The sequence below is a fragment of the Ascaphus truei genome, chromosome 9 (genome assembly GCF_040206685.1).
Source record: "Ascaphus truei isolate aAscTru1 chromosome 9, aAscTru1.hap1, whole genome shotgun sequence".
Taxonomy (NCBI): Eukaryota; Metazoa; Chordata; class Amphibia; order Anura; family Ascaphidae; genus Ascaphus; species Ascaphus truei.
Window position 1 is genome coordinate 43777020 of NC_134491.1, and position 13719 is coordinate 43790738.

The window sequence follows — 13719 nt, forward strand, 5'->3', positions numbered from 1 at the left end:
TTAAAAAACATTAATTTGGGGCGAGATTTGCGCAGGGAGAGACGGCTCTCTCTGAGCAGCTCTCTCTGCAGCAGAAAGGAATCGCCGGATTTGGCCTTTTCAGAGAAGCGATCATCACACCGCCGGCTACTCGCCCGTTTTGGGAATTTTGCTATCACAGGTAATCGAGGCTTTCTGATACCATGATAGCAACGCTCACAAAAACGGCGATTTAAATGGGCCGGCAATTTTTTTTATGCACGCGTGTAGGATGAGCCCCTCAGTGTATTAATTACTGCCTGGTAAAACATTTCACAAATAAATAAATAAATCATTGGACACATTGACGTCTTTGCGGTGGGAGGGGCCACAGTGGTTATTATTAGAATGATAATTTATTTCTAAGACGCCAACTCTGCCATGTAACACAATGGGTGGAAGGAAAACAACAATGTAACATCCCAAAACATTCTTTTAACATTCGCACACGTCGGTAGAGATGTCCCTGATTCAAAGAAATTACTCTAAATCAGGGGTGGGCAACTCTAGTCCTGGTGCCAAAAACAGGTCAGGTTCAATCAGTGGCTCAGTCATTTTGTCTGCCCCACCTGTGCTGACGCAGGGATATCTTTATAACTGGGCCTGTAATGGGGGTTCTTGAGGACAGAACGCCTGTCCCTGATTAAAATGGTAGAAGGGAGAGATGGAAGACACAGGGTGTGTTGAGGGAGAGGAGCTGGTGGTGCTGAAGTTCTGTGGCTTCTCAGGGTGGATCATGTTCAGTCTGTTCTTTGGACACTGGGTGCAATTCTCAGACCAAATCAGGAGGTTTGAGCACAGCAGGACGATGTTGGATACAATATACTAATACACATTGACCACTGTATCTCTGTCTCTCTGCCACTGTCTCTCTGTCTCGTTGCCACTGTATCTCTGTCTCTCTGTCTCTTTGTCTCACTGCCACTGTATCTCTGTCTCTCTGTCTCTCTGCCACTGTCTCTCTGTCTCTCTGTCTCTCTGTCTCTCTGCCACTGTCTCTGTGTCTCTCTGTCTGTCTGTCTCTCTGCCACTGTATCTCTGTCTCTCTGTCTCTGTCTCACTGCCACTGTATCTCTGTCTCTCTGTCTCTCTGCCACTGTCTCTCTGTCTCTCTGTCTCTCTGTCTCTCTGCCACTGTCTCTGTGTCTCTCTGTCTGTCTCTCTGCCACTGTATCTCTGTCTCTCTGTCTCTTTGTCTCACTGCCACTGTATATCTGTCTCTCTGTCTCTTTGTCTCACTGCCACTGTATCTCTGTCTCTCTGTCTCTCTGCCACTGTCTCTCTGTCTCGCTGCCACTGTCTCTGTGTCTCTGTGTCTCTCTGTCTCTCTGTCTCTCTGCCACTGTATCTCTGTCTCTCTGTTTCTCTTTGACTGTGCACAAGTAGAGCGTTGCTAGCAGAAAGGAGTAGACATCTCCTTGTAAATAGCATTAAGTAATACATGTAACCTACATTCATGCCAGGTTTAACAAAACCACAGAAAGACCTTTTAATCTCTTTTCAGTTCTTACAGATTTAGAAAATTGGTTTCACACAACTTTATTTCACTCTTTCGAGCCAGACGTTTCCTTGGTGATAAACAGTATCAGCCATTTCTTCTCAGAGAAAGTGGGTTTATTTGTTCCTTCCATATAACTAGAGATTTCTTAGGAAAGTCTCTTCTTTATCTGAGAGGCGAATCACCCTGCCTGTCTCACCCTGCCTGAAGTTCTCCCAGACAGTTTGTATCAAGGATTTGGAAAGAAGCACTTTGAGTTGATTATATATATATATATATATATATATATATATATATATATATATATATATATATATATATATATATATGCAAATGTAAATACAACTGTATGCTCATCTGCATGTCTTAGGCAGGTCTGCAACCCCGCCTTTCCCCATTATCACCCAGCACACAGCACTTCCACTGCAGCAAGGGATTCTGGGAAATGACATGCAAATGAGCACACAGTGCCACTTTTTGCTTCAAAAACCATTTTTAACATGGTTCCCTATAGGCTTAAGCTTGCTGCATGGTCACAGCTTTGAGCACAGCCAGGGTTAAGGTGCATACCCAGAAAACCACCCACAGACAGCTGTTTCATATAAAATCAACTCAAAGTGCTTATACATATATATACATATATATACATATATACACACATACAGAAAAGAGAGAGTAGTGCTATCAGTGTGTGGGTGTTGGTGTGTTCTAAAATTGGTGCATTGACAATTGTGTTGAAATATAATGGTGTGAAATGAACTTTATAATTGAATATAATAATATATATAACTGAAATAAGTTATATATAAAAAAAACACAAAAGGAAAAAACATTTGGTGAATGTAATCAGATGAAACAGTGAAAAAATAAAACAAACCAGTCCAATTAAATAGATGAAAACAAGTCCAGAAAAGGTGTTCCAGTCACTATATGGGGAGGCAGCTTCTATATGATCTTGCCAGATCAACGAAATCTACAAGAACAAGAGAAGAAGCACCAGCTCCATAGCATAATACTGTTATAAAAAAACACATAAATGTATTCAATTGCAAGAGAGGCCGCCAGGACACGCACTACCTTGAAATATATAACAAACATTCATGGGAGACAATCTGTAAACTTCCAGGGAGTGGAGAGGGGGAAGATGCAGCCAGGATATCTTCAAGGCAATATGCAGAGCTGATGTATACAAGGCAGATTCTTATCAGTCAGATGTCATCAAGGCAATTGAGGGGAGAGTTGATGTAATCCACCTCAGTGGTGATGAAGCTGGATCCAGGGATGTGGTGCTCGTGGCGCTTAAATGGGACCTTCAATATAACAGAGGGACTGTCCACACGACACCATGTGAGAGCGCCACCCCAGCAGTAGAATGAAAAAAGCCTCTCTCCTCTAACTCAATGTCCAGCAAAATCGCCGATTGAAAGCCACATGTAGCTGCTGCAAATCCGCATACACACTTCCTTGTTAGTAAAATGACGTCAGTGCGTCATGCGTCACTATGTCCAATGCGTTTCGTCACGTGAGTGACTTCTTCAAGGGATCAATATATATATATATATATACAGGTAAACCCCGTTATAACGCGGTCCTCGGGGTCCACCCCGAGACCACCGCGTTAGTAACAGGTCGCGGGAAAAAAAATGGCCGCCGCATCGGCGCATCATCACCCTCTCCCCCCAAGCAGCACCCTTCACCCCGCGGGGCAGGAGATGGGAGCGGGGATGTCCCTCTGGTCCCCGCTTCCCCCTGTCACCGCGTGACAGCCCGCGGGGCAGGAGATGGGAGCGGGGATGTCCCTCCGCTCCCCGCTTCCCCCTGTCACCGCGGGACAGCCCGCGGGGAAGGAGATGGCAGCGGGGATGTCCCTCCGGTCCCCGCTTCCCCCTGTCACCGCGTGACAGCCCGCGGTGAAGGAGATGGGAGCGGGGATGTCCCTCCGCTCCCCGCTTCCCCCTGTCACCGCGGGACAGCCCGCGGGGAAGGAGATGGCAGCGGGGATGTCCCTCCGGTCCCCGCTTCCCCCTGTCACCGCGTGACAGCCCGCGGGACAGGAGATGGCAGCGTTTCCGTCCTCCAACCCAATTGTACTGCGCTACGGCTTATATTGGCGCGTTACACACAAGTGTGCTGCTAGATTGTAACCCCTTCGTGCATGTGGCAGTGAATGGGTTAACGTTGTGTATTTTCCCATACGCGAGACATGTGCGGTTTGTACGGGGTAGGGCACCTCCTGTGTGCCCCACGGCTCACTCACCTCTGTCTTGTAAATGCGGACCAGGCCTTGGTTCACTTTGGACCACGTGGGGACAGCGCTGATGTTCCACAGCTGGTTAGAGTGCTCGGCAAAGGATCCTGCATAACTGATGCATTACCAGTTCATTCATTCTGCTGGCAATGCCAACTTGTCACGTGGCTCATTTCTCACGAGTCAGACGCAGCCCCTGGAATATCAGCTCAGATTGTCGTCAGCTCATGGGTTCCTTGGTCAGCAGGTGATGGACAGCACAGACTAAAGTTTACTAAACGCTAACAGAGATGTCCCCAAGGCTGCTCAGTGGCCATCGCATTCCTCTCTATTCATGTGCAAACAAAGCTTTTGGTGGGGGAGGGGGAAGTTACCAGCACTGCATATATGGGAATGTGAAAGTGCAGTGTGTGCAGTGAGCAGTGTGTGCAGTGAGAGTGTGTGCAGTGAGCAGTGTGAGCAGTGAGCAGTGTGTGCAGTGAGAGTGTGTGCAGTGTGCAGTGTGAGCAGTGAGCAGTGTGTGTGCAGTGTGTGCAGTATGAGCAGTGTGTGCAGTGAGAGTGTGTGCAGTGTGTGCAGTGTGTGCAGTGTGTGCAGTGAGCAGTGTGTGTGCAGTGTGTGTGCAGTGTGCAGTGTGTGCAGTGAGAGTGTGTGCTGTGTGCAGTGTGAGCAGTGTGTGTGCAGTGTGTGCAGTGAGTGTGTGCAGTGTGTGCAGTGTGTGCAGTGTGTGCAGTGTGTGCAGTGTGTGCAGTGTGTGCAGTGTGCAAAAAAAATTAAAATTTAAATTTCATTTTTTTTTTAAACGGGAGCCACGGGAAAACCGCGTTAAAAACCGTTTCTCGTTATAACGGGTCGCGTTATAACGGAGTTTACATGTATATAACATTTTTTTACAGGACACTAATAATTATAAACCAGGCTGTTAACAAAAAATAAAATCTAAGCTCTATTCAAACGTCTGCCCCGCGATCTCAAGGCCCAGTACTATTTCATGTAGTGGGCCAAAGTAACAATGAAACATATCAAGCTACCGGCTTCCTTAGAATGATTCCATCCCACTCAAAAGTAACAGTTTTACTTATTGGTATCCTGTGAAAAAAATGAAGGTTTTACATGTTTATCTGCTTAGCTAACGATGGCATCATAACCACTGCTTTAACATACCGTCCGTATTAACATACCACTGCTTTAACATACCGTCTGTATTAACATGCCACTGCTTTAACATACCGTCCGTATTAACATACCACTGCTTTAACATACCGTCCGTATTAACATGCCACTGCTTTAACATACCGTCCATATTAACATACCACTGCTTTAACATACCGTCTGTATTAACATGCCACTGCTTTAACATACCGTCCGTATTAATATACCACTGCTTTAACATACCGTCCGTATTAACATACCACTGCTTTAACATACCGTCCGTATTAACATGCCACTGCTTTAACATACCGTCCGTATTAAAATACCACTGCTTTAACATACCGTCCGTATTAACATGCCACTGCTTTAACATACCGTCCGTATTAACATGCCACTGCTTTAACATACCGTCCGTATTAACATGCCACTGCTTTAACATACCGTCCGTATTAACATGCCACTGCTTTAACATACCGTCCGTATTAACATACCACTGCTTTAACATACCGTCCGTATTAACATGCCACTGCTTTAACATACCGTCCGTATTAACATACCACTGCTTTAACATACCGTCCGTATTAACATGCCACTGCTTTAACATACCGTCCATATTAACATACCACTGCTTTAACATACCGTCCGTATTAACATGCCACTGCTTTAACATACCGTCCGTATTAACATGCCACTGCTTTAACATACCGTCCATATTAACATACCACTGCTTTAACATACCGTCCGTATTAACATACCACTGCTTTAACATACCGTCCGTATTAACATACCACTGCTTTAACATACCGTCCATATTAACATACCACTGCTTTAACATACCGTCTGTATTAACATGCCACTGCTTTAACATACCGTCCGTATTAACATGCCACTGCTTTAACATACCATCCGTATTAACATGCCACTGCTTTAACATACCGTCCGTATTAACATGCCACTGCTTTAACATACCGTCCGTATTAACATGCCACTGCTTTAACATACCGTCCGTATTAACATGCCACTGCTTTAACATACCGTCCGTATTAACATACCACTGCTTTAACATACCGTCCGTATTAACATGCCACTGCTTTAACATACCGTCCGTATTAACATGCCACTGCTTTAACATACCGTCCGTATTAACATACCACTGCTTTAACATACCGTCTGTATTAACATACCACTGCTTTAACATACCGTCCGTATTAACATACCACTGCTTTAACATACCGTCTGTATTAACATGCCACTGCTTTAACATACCGTCCGTATTAACATGCCACTGCTTTAACATACCGTCCGTATTAACATACCACTGCTTTAACATACCGTCCGTATTAACATACCACTGCTTTAACATACCGTCCGTATTAACATACCACTGCTTTAACATACCGTCCGTATTAACATACCACTGCTTTAACATACCGTTCGTATTAACATACCACTGCTTTAACATACCGTCCGTATTAACATACCACTGCTTTAACATACCGTCTGTATTAACATGCCACTGCTTTAACATACCGTCCGTATTAACATGCCACTGCTTTAACATACCGTCCGTATTAACATGCCACTGCTTTAACATACCGTCCGTATTAACATGCCACTGCTTTAACATACCGTCTGTATTAACATACCACTGCTTTAACATACCGTCCGTATTAACATACCACTGCTTTAACATACCGTCCGTATTAACATACCACTGCTTTAACATACCGTCTGTATTAACATGCCACTGCTTTAACATACCGTCTGTATTAACATACCAGTGCTTTAACATACCGTCCATATTAACATACCACTGCTTTAACATACCGTCCGTATTAACATACCACTGCTTTAACATACCGTCTGTATTAACATACCACTGCTTTAACATACCTTCCGTATTAACATGCCACTGCTTTAACATACCGTCCGTATTAACATGCCACTGCTTTAACATACCGTCCGTATTAACATGCCACTGCTTTAACATATTGTCCGTATTAACATACCACTGCTTTAACATACCGTCCGTATTAACATACCACTGCTTTAACATACCGTCTGTATTAACATACCACTGCTTTAACATACCGTCCGTATTAACATACCACTGCTTTAACATACCGTCCGTATTAACATGCCACTGCTTTAACATACCGTCCGTATTAACATACCACTGCTTTAACATACCGTCCGTATTAACATACCACTGCTTTAACATACCGTCAGTATTAACATACCACTGCTTTAACATACCGTCCGTATTAACATGCCACTGCTTTAACATACCGTCCGTATTAACATACCACTGCTTTAACATACCGTCCGTATTAACATACCACTGCTTTAACATACCGTCTGTATTAACATACCACTGCTTTAACATACCGTCCGTATTAACATACCACTGCTTTAACATACCGTCTGTATTAACATGCCACTGCTTTAACATACCGTCCGTATTAACATACCACTGCTTTAACATACCGTCCGTATTAACATACCACTGCTTTAACATACCGTCTGTATTAACATACCACTGCTTTAACATACCGTCCGTATTAACATACCACTGCTTTAACATACCGTCCGTATTAACATACCACTGCTTTAACATACCGTCCGTTTTAACATACCACTGCTTTAACATACCGTCCGTATTAACATACCACTGCTTTAACATACCATCCGTATTAACATGCCACTGCTTTAACATACCGTCCGTATTAACATGCCACTGCTTTAACATACCGTCCGTATTAACATGCCACTGCTTTAACATACCGTCCGTATTAACATGCCACTGCTTTAACATACCGTCCGTATTAACATACCACCGCTTTAACATACCATCCGTATTAACATGCCACTGCTTTAACATACCGTCCGTATTAACATACCACTGCTTTAACATACCGTCCGTATTAACATACCACTGCTTTAACATACCGTCCGTATTAACATACCACTGCTTTAACATACCGTCCGTATTAACATACCACTGCTTTAACATACCGTCCGTATTAACATACCACTGCTTTAACATACCGTCCGTATTAACATAAAACTGCTTTAACATACCGTCCGTATTAACATACCACTGCTTTAACATACCGTTCGTATTAACATACCACTGCTTTAACATACCGTCCGTATTAACATACCACTGCTTTAACATACCGTCCGTATTAACATGCCACTGCTTTAACATACCGTCCGTATTAACATGCCACTGCTTTAACATACCGTCCGTATTAACATGCCACTGCTTTAACATACCGTCCGTATTAACATGCCACTGCTTTAACATACCGTCTGTATTAACATACCACTGCTTTAACATACCGTCCGTATTAACATACCACTGCTTTAACATACCGTCCGTATTAACATACCACTGCTTTAACATACCGTCTGTATTAACATGCCACTGCTTTAACATACCGTCTGTATTAACATACCAGTGCTTTAACATACCGTCCATATTAACATACCACTGCTTTAACATACCGTCCGTATTAACATACCACTGCTTTAACATACCGTCTGTATTAACATACCACTGCTTTAACATACCTTCCGTATTAACATGCCACTGCTTTAACATACCGTCCGTATTAACATGCCACTGCTTTAACATACCGTCCGTATTAACATGCCACTGCTTTAACATACCGTCCGTATTAACATACCACTGCTTTAACATACCGTCCGTATTAACATGCCACTGCTTTAACATACCGTCCGTATTAACATACCACTGCTTTAACATACCGTCCGTATTAACATACCACTGCTTTAACATACCGTCCGTATTAACATACCACTGCTTTAACATACCGTCCGTATTAACATACCACTGCTTTAACATACCACTGCTTTAACATACCGTCCGTATTAACATACCACTGCTTTAACATACCGTCCGTATTAACATACCACTGCTTTAACATACCGTCCGTATTAACATACCACTGCTTTAACATACCGTCCGTATTAACATACCACTGCTTTAACATACCGTCCGTATTAACATACCACTGCTTTAACATACCGTCCGTATTAACATACCACTGCTTTAACATACCGTCCATATTAACATGCCACTGCTTTAACATACCGTCTGTATTAACATGCCACTGCTTTAACATACCGTCCGTATTAACATACCACTGCTTTAACATACCGTCCATATTAACATGCCACTGCTTTAACATACCGTCTGTATTAACATACCACTGCTTTAACATACCGTCTGTATTAACATGCCACTGCTTTAACATACCGTCCGTATTAACATACCACTGCTTTAACATACCGTCCGTATTAACATACCACTGCTTTAACATACCGTCTGTATTAACATACCACTGCTTTAACATACCGTCCGTATTAACATGCCACTGCTTTAACATACCGTCCGTATTAACATACCACTGCTTTAACATACCGTCCGTATTAACATACCACTGCTTTAACATACCGTCTGTATTAACATGCCACTGCTTTAACATACCGTCCGTATTAACATACCACTGCTTTAACATACCGTCCGTATTAACATACCACTGCTTTAACATACCGTCCGTATTAACATACCACTGCTTTAACATACCGTCCGTATTAACATACCACTGCTTTAACATACCGTCCGTATTAACATACCACTGCTTTAACATACCATCCGTATTAACATGCCACTGCTTTAACATACCGTCCGTATTAACATGCCACTGCTTTAACATACCGTCCGTATTAACATGCCACTGCTTTAACATACCGTCCGTATTAACATGCCACTGCTTTAACATACCGTCCGTATTAACATGCCACTGCTTTAACATACCATCCGTATTAACATGCCACTGCTTTAACATACCATCCGCATTAACATACCACTGCTTTAACATACCGTCCGTATTAACATACCACTGCTTTAACATACCGTCCGTATTAACATACCACTGCTTTAACATACCGTCCGTATTAACATACCACTGCTTTAACATACCGTCCGTATTAACATACCACTGCTTTAACATACCGTCCGTATTAACATACCACTGCTTTAACATACCGTCCGTATTAACATACCACTGCTTTAACATACCGTCCGTATTAACATACCACTGCTTTAACATACCGTCCGTATTAACATACCACTGCTTTAACATACCGTCCGTATTAACATACCACTGCTTTAACATACCGTCCGTATTAACATACCACTGCTTTAACATACCGTCCGTATTAACATACCACTGCTTTAACATACCGTCCGTATTAACATACCACTGCTTTAACATACCGTCCGTATTAACATACCACTGCTTTAACATACCGTCTGTATTAACATACCACTGCTTTAACATACCGTCTGTATTAACATGCCACTGCTTTAACATACCGTCCGTATTAACATACCACTGCTTTAACATACCGTCCGTATTAACATACCACTGCTTTAACATACCGTCTGTATTAACATACCACTGCTTTAACATACCGTCCGTATTAACATGCCACTGCTTTAACATACCGTCCGTATTAACATACCACTGCTTTAACATACCGTCCGTATTAACATACCACTGCTTTAACATACCGTCTGTATTAACATGCCACTGCTTTAACATACCGTCCGTATTAACATACCAGTGCTTTGGTCCTAAGAGGAAATGTTCCATAAATTAACGATTCCTTGGTAGGAAATGCTCTGTTTATCTTTTTGTTTCTGTTCACATTTCTATCCTTATCTCCCACTGCAGCTGTACTGTTCCTCCCCAGGCCCGTCTGCCATGCTGCTTATCACCGGTGGTCACCCCCTTTGTGCACTGCTTAGCGGGAAAGGCCCTAACATAAGATGTGAAGTAATCAGGTGGGGGAATTAATTCATCAGTTACACAAGCTTCTCACCCTCTGTTACAGACAAGGAGCAATGTCGCGAGACGCACATGTTATAACACTGAGAACAAAGGGGATAGAAGTGATTGTAATAACGGTCGTGGTATTTCAGTTTAAAGCGCAGGCGGAAAGGCTCGCGCTGCATTCTCCAGAATACAGATTCGGGCAGATCAAATATACCTGAGTTCCACATGGTTTCGGGGCCTGTAGGTATAGTATACATATGGTGTTCTCAGTCACACAAATGCAAGAAAAGCACAGAGAGCAACAACCTCCTCTCTACGAGCGCTTACATAGGTCTGGCCAAGGCCTTTCATTTGGTCAGCAGAAAATGTCTATTCACTGTAAAAGATTGTATGTCCCCGTACACTACTTAGTACAGTTTGCTCTTTTCGTGATCGCATGAATGGTACCATCAACTTCAACAGATCAACATCTGAGGCCTTTGACATGTGAAGCAGAGAATCCGTCAGAGTCCGTCAGAGTCCGACAGAGCCCGGCAGAGGCTGGCAGAGCCCGGCAGAGGCTGGCAGAGCCCGGCAGAGGCTGGCAGAGCCCGGCAGAGTCTGGCAGAGCCCGGCAGAGTCTGACATTGCCCGGCACAGTCTGGCAGAGCCCGGCACAGTCTGGCAGAGCCCGGCACAGTCTGGCAGAGCCCGGCAGAGGCTGGCAGAGCCGGGCACAGTCTGGCAGAGCCCGGCAGAGCTGTGTCCTTCCCCTGACATTGTTTGGAATGTTCTTTTCTCTTGTTGGAGCATTTGCTTTTGACTCTTCCGCTGAAGGAGTTTACGTACACACGGTCAGTTGGAAATGATTTAATCTTAACCAGAAGACACACGTGTGCTTGGTTTTGATCGATTCACTACTATTTGCTGACAATGCTGCGGTGACGGCTCACACCACAAACGATCTGTTATATTTAATCTGCCTGCCAAGAGTTCGGTCGTAACATAAGCACTAAGAAAACCCCCGTCACGGCGCAGGGAACTACAACACTATTACTCATTACTGTAGGTGGCCATGTATTAGACGCACAAATTCACCTACCAGGGCCCCCCTGTCACCGACAACCTGTCCTTAGAAGTCAAACTAAACATCCACATTGGGAAGGAATCAACCATCATTAGTACGTTACAAGAGAGTGCAGCACGGGATTACAGGACAATCATAGATAAATACCAAAATCAGAGTATATCAGCACGCTTTTATACGGCACGGAATCCTCCAGTAATGAAAAGTGAATAAACGGCGTCCATATTTATTGCCACCGTGGCATCATTGGAATCTCTTGGCAAAGAAAATGTATGAACACAGAAGTCTTGGAATAGGCCAAGATCTAAAGTACATTCTCCCCCCCATTGTGAACAGCGTCTTACATGGCTGTGCCATATTTGGGGAACGGATGACCGCCGTATTCCTAAGGGTGCCCGGTACGGAGAACTCTCAGTAGATAAAAGGCCAGCTGTGTGCCCCCATTTCCGGTTTAAGGACGTCTGCCAGATGGACATGAGACTGGAAGCACGAGACCGAGGATCAATGCGCTCGGAAGGAAAAACGTCAATTTTAAACATGATTGCAGTTTACAATGAGAAAGAGCACAACACGCAGAGGAAAAGGAAGTGTCCGAAAGCTTGGGAGACCGTCACACCCAAGTGGGAGATAGTGTGACGAACGTAAATGCTCCCAGATGTTGTATCATTCGCTAACTATTGTCTCACCAAACAGACGGATGGCGGCAACAGCACTGGCTTCACGGCAAGTGTTATTAGGCAATAATATTAAGTAGCTATCTCTCCCACCAATATTTGGCTCATACCCCCTCTTATTTGCACTTGATCCTCGCAATCCTATGCCCACTAATATTCATAGAGATGGGGCGCTCAACTCCAGTCCTCAAGTCCCCCCTAACAGGTCAGGTTTTCAGGATATCCCTGCTTCAGCACAGTTGGCTCAATCAGTCCCTGCTTCAACACAGGTGGCTCAATCAGTCCCTGCTTCAGCACAGGTGGCTCAATCTGAGGCTCAGTCTGATTGAGCCACCTGCGCTGAAGCTGGGATAGCCTAAATACCTGACCTGTTGGGGGTAGGGGGGGGGGCTTGAGGACTGGAGTTGAGCCCCCCTGGCATAGGGCACTATACATTCCATCCCCTTACCCTATAATCACCGAACAGAAGTAAATAAATACCCCGGATATGAGATGTATATATGTTCAGGAGTCAGGAGGTAGTATACATTGAGAGCGTCACTAACAGTACTCACCAGTTACTGATGCTAAAAGTTACCGAATAGGTGTTGAACAAATACTGAGAGGATTTGAAGGATGTTTCCTGTATCCTTTCAATGGCTCCACACCCCTCTGTCCATAGATCAGGCTCTCTGCTTATTGTACCCTTCTCCGAATGATGCATATTTATGGACACTGCAGAAGCCATGCTTCCATAAACACTTACTCTTACAGCCCTGGTAATACAGGAGGAATCTGAGCCAGCAAAATACTAGTGATAACTATCACAACACAATGCCATATATATTCATTAGAACGTCACCAAGACAAACACTATGCACGGTCCCCAATCTATAGCTAAGATGTAGCTTTCTTGAATAGCAAAATAATAGGTGTGATTTGCATGGCAATTTAAAGAAATCATGATAGTCGACATGTTTAAGAGTTCGAATGGGGGAAAAAAATGACATAATTATTTCAAATAGTCAAAGTACTGAAGGAGATAATCAAAATGTTCTTCTCTTGTTCGAGCGTATGCTTTTGAGTCTTCTACTGAAGGAGTTTACGTAGACACAAGGTCAGAATAATATTATTACCAAAAATTATTTGGCCAGGCTGAAAAAGTGGATGTATGCACGATTTGCTCAACAATGGCTTTCTTCTACGACGTTGCT

At 43.7% G+C, this 13719-nt stretch overlaps 1 long non-coding RNA gene across 1 annotated transcript; it reads right to left on the minus strand.

Moving 5' to 3' along the window:
• Window positions 1–300: 300 nt before the first annotated feature.
• On the minus strand, window positions 301–10631 carry LOC142502898 (uncharacterized). Its single transcript, XR_012803889.1, has 3 exons — window positions 10572–10631; window positions 3774–4853; window positions 301–2489 (listed from the first exon to the last, which is right to left on the minus strand). It is a non-coding gene; the product is annotated as an uncharacterized LOC142502898 (long non-coding RNA).
• Between the last annotated feature and the right edge of the window lie 3088 nt (window positions 10632–13719).